The 3,773-nt window shown below is 34.9% G+C and overlaps 1 long non-coding RNA gene across 1 annotated transcript; it reads left to right on the top strand.

The window, feature by feature from the left end:
• Positions 1–231: 231 nt before the first annotated feature.
• On the top strand, positions 232–2,141 carry LOC107672658 (uncharacterized). Its single transcript, XR_001632333.1, has 3 exons — positions 232–339; positions 419–479; positions 1,267–2,141. It is a non-coding gene; the product is annotated as an uncharacterized LOC107672658 (long non-coding RNA).
• Positions 2,142–3,773: the final 1,632 nt, after the last annotated feature.

Raw genomic sequence — 3,773 nt, 5'->3', positions numbered from 1 at the left:
TCCCTTTACTTTTTTGGAAAAAGTGTACATTTGTGGAGGAAGTCTATCTGTATTTTTAAAGGGTAACTGAGTTTACACATTCACAGTTAATTTAGCCACAACTGTCAGATCAATCCCATTTCCTGGGAATTGAACTCATGACCTAACGCCATGCTCTACTGGTTAAATACAGTTTTAGTTAAAAAGAAGTTGCAAAGGTGTATGTAACCCGCACAAGGTTACTGGAGTGCAACTCTCTACTATGCCTGTGGGTGGCGCGTACACCCCAGGGAATTTACTATTAAAAAAAAAACACGCCTTTCCTCCGGTGAAGACGCTACTAGAAAGCAACAAGGACTGGTATGAAAAATATCCTCTGAAGGATAGAAATTCAAAGAAAAATCTCGTACCAAATATTGAAATATGGTGTGTCCATTAGGTTGAAAGCTGTGAGAGAGAGAGTTAAGCCGCATGACAGCGAGCTTCTCAAGATACCTCCGGTAAGGATGCTAATACTAATGTGAGTGTTATGCTGATTGTGCTAGCTCCATTATGGCACGAAATACCGTTCTTTTAAAACCAATCGGAGTTGTGAACCTGATTCTTGCTGTTTGATACCATATAGACACAGATTCAGATTGTTTTATGTTGTTTGAGATGCTCATAAAAGATCGCTAATCGCGTTAGCCGCGTGCTAATCGTTAACATTTAAATGCAAATTTGATTTGGTTTGTTTAGGCTAGCTCAGCTAAGCTAGTCACCACTGTAGCAGATCTTTGATAGTATTCACACCGCTAAAGGTGCCTTCATACTGTTTTGTTGACTTAAAAGTCATTTGATTGAGGGAGTATTTATCCTCTTGTTTTTCATATGTAACATAAGGGTGATTTAGTTCATTTAATTGCCAATATACATGTTTGATATGTATATGAGGAGCAGAAGTTCATCTTAGCTGTTAAAAGAATATATTAAAATGTGATGTTTAAAATGTTATTAAGATGCATAAATAGATTTAAAAGGTTAAAAACATAAATATCTGGTTTCAGAAATCTCATGATTTTATTTCTATACTGTGAGATGGAAGTACATGATTGATTGATTGTTGTTCATTGGAACTGACTTATGTTATGTGGTGTGATGTGTACCTATTCATTTGCATAATGATTAGAGTATTTATATAATTTACAATTGGTTATATTTGATTTGACATTTGAATGGAGAAAAGATGATTAGATTTGAACAGAAATGAGGCAATTGTAATTAATGCATTCTGTACTGTATGTATAGATTGGTTTTAGAAAGGGATAGACCATTTGAATCTGACCCTGGTGGTCAGTGGCGAGCCAACCGCAGAAGTGAACGGACCAAGAGCCTGGTGTGGCCAGCCGTGGCAACTTTGGAACCATCATCATCCTGTGCCTTCAATTGAAATACAGATAAGAACACACGTAAACCTACCCGGGTAGTGAAAAGAACATGCATACTCCAAGAAACACACACACACCAAGAACTTTCTTGGACTCTTTCTTTATTTGAGGTTATTTATTTTGGGTTTATTGTGCGCTGTGCACTCAGGAAGCCGGCTTAGGTAGGCAGGGAATGTAAATAACTGCCATTCATTTTGTATAATACATTTCTCAAATTTACCTGTTTTGTGTTGTCTGTTCTCTGCTGACCTTTTACTATTTCAGGCTCCGTAGTCGTACCTAGAGGTTCTGATATTAGCCCAGCTTTAATTCCTTACTACTTAAATTAGTTATCAGTTACACTAACCTGAGACCCGGGTTACATGTACATTTGGCCCTGACCACATATCCAGTGAAAAGACAAATGTAAACATGTTTGTGATGTATGAATGTAATCCAATCGCGAGGTATATTCAGGACTCGGGACGCATCATGATTGGATCATCATATCCACATTCACACGTCGACATTATACAAACCTCACCCATTATCATTATGTCCCCTTCTATTTCCAAGGGCTTTACCAGAAAATAGACTTGAAGGCTCTTTTGTGCATAGACTAATTTGCAGCTGATTGGTCGTTGCATTCACATGTCTAATTGTGATTGGCTAAAATGCTCAAAGCTGCAAAAACAAAGAAACACATAAATAGAATCCTTTGGCACAGCGGGAGTAGATCAAAATGCTGTGTATGATTAGCCCTAATTCGTGTGTAACTGCAATTGTATATATTTAGATGGTGATCAAATGAGTAATTAGTTGTTGACTGTACAAAAACCAAGGAGTGAGTCAAATATCCTCTTCTTTTGTATGTAGAACTGAATAATCAGTAGTAGAATGACTTTCACCACAGATTCAGGATCTGCAGCTGCTAGTTCAAAAGATCTGTCAACAACAGCATGGGTAGTTTCTGAGAAGTTAATGGAGGAATAAGAAGGCATTTTGTACATAACAGCTTAATAAACAAGTTAACAAGATATTAACTTACAATTTAGATACAGCCAGGTATTTTGTTTGTTTTTGTTCCGTCAACAACAATAGTTCCAAAGAAAGCTACAGCAGAACCGTTGCAGCCCACCAGTGGTGGTGTTCAGTTTCTAAATGATTCCTTTTGTGAAAAAATTGGTTAAATGAATGATTCCATGACTCATTCGTATTGATCGATTCAATGAGATTCAGAAAGACAGTTGTGGTTAAGGCTAGAAGGGATACAGATGCGGCTACTGGGCATGTGCACATCAATATAGCGTAATTTTTGTCACGCTGAACAACAATAATTACTGTAGGTGCATTATTGTAAGGGTTAGGTTTAGAGTGTGTTAATAAAACACACTCTAATAGGTAGAAAATGTAATTTATTGTTAACTTCCGGCCATAGCTGTATACCTGTTTTGTTGCCTAATAAATCAGGGTTTTGGGCGAATCGTTGAGTAAATCAATCAAATGATTCACTCAAAAACCACGTGCCGCCACCTACTGGCTGAACGATATAACCTGCAAAAAAGTCACAGAAAAATCCTCAACGGTTATGCAGACAATGTTTGACACTTCATAATAACTGTTATCAATAACAATGTTATTACACTATTGAATTTTAAAAGATCATTAAATAGTTTCAAATAGTAAGGAATGTCATGAACAATTATTATACTTTTAAAGTGTATTATTAATATATTTAATTTATGTTTATATTTGGATGTTCATAAACTATAAATCTGTTAAGAATTGTATTATTTTTGTTAATAAACAATGAAGTTTATGGTAATAAAAATACTAAACTTGTTTGTAATGTGTCTAATGTTTTGTATCAAATATCAAGTATATCGTATATTTCTATTTTTATTGTATTTATTTAGAATTTTTCAGTGCCTGCTAATTGCATATATACAGTATTTTGTATTATGAAATGTGATAGGATTAAAAAAATAAATATATAAATAAATACTTTATTGCTATATTTTGACTGTACTTGTAAAAACTTTATGGGCCACACAAGCTGTGAAACAAAACTTTAAAGGGATAGTTCACACAAACATTAAAATTATGTCATTAATGTCGTTCCAAACCCGTAAGACATTCATTCATCTTCAGAACACAAATTAAGACATTTTTTGGAGACTGACACTGAAGAATGGAAATAATTTTCATTTTAGGATGAACTTTCCCTGTAAGTGTAGAGCTCTGTGATAAAGTATGGTGGTTAATTATGATGCAACTGACCGTGAATAGCGGTAAACAAGCACCACTATTGTTTAAAAAAAAGTAAATAAAAGGGGGTGGACTTTGTTTTCCCTTTTTTTTTTGTGCATTTGAGTGTAAATACTAATG

The sequence above is a fragment of the Sinocyclocheilus anshuiensis genome, unplaced genomic scaffold, assembly GCF_001515605.1.
Source record: "Sinocyclocheilus anshuiensis isolate Anshui unplaced genomic scaffold, SAMN03320099.WGS_v1.1 scaffold1346, whole genome shotgun sequence".
NCBI classification, from domain to species: Eukaryota; Metazoa; Chordata; class Actinopteri; order Cypriniformes; family Cyprinidae; genus Sinocyclocheilus; species Sinocyclocheilus anshuiensis.
The sequence above is the reverse complement of the archived record's forward strand: the minus strand, read 5'-3'. Positions and strand labels throughout refer to the sequence as shown.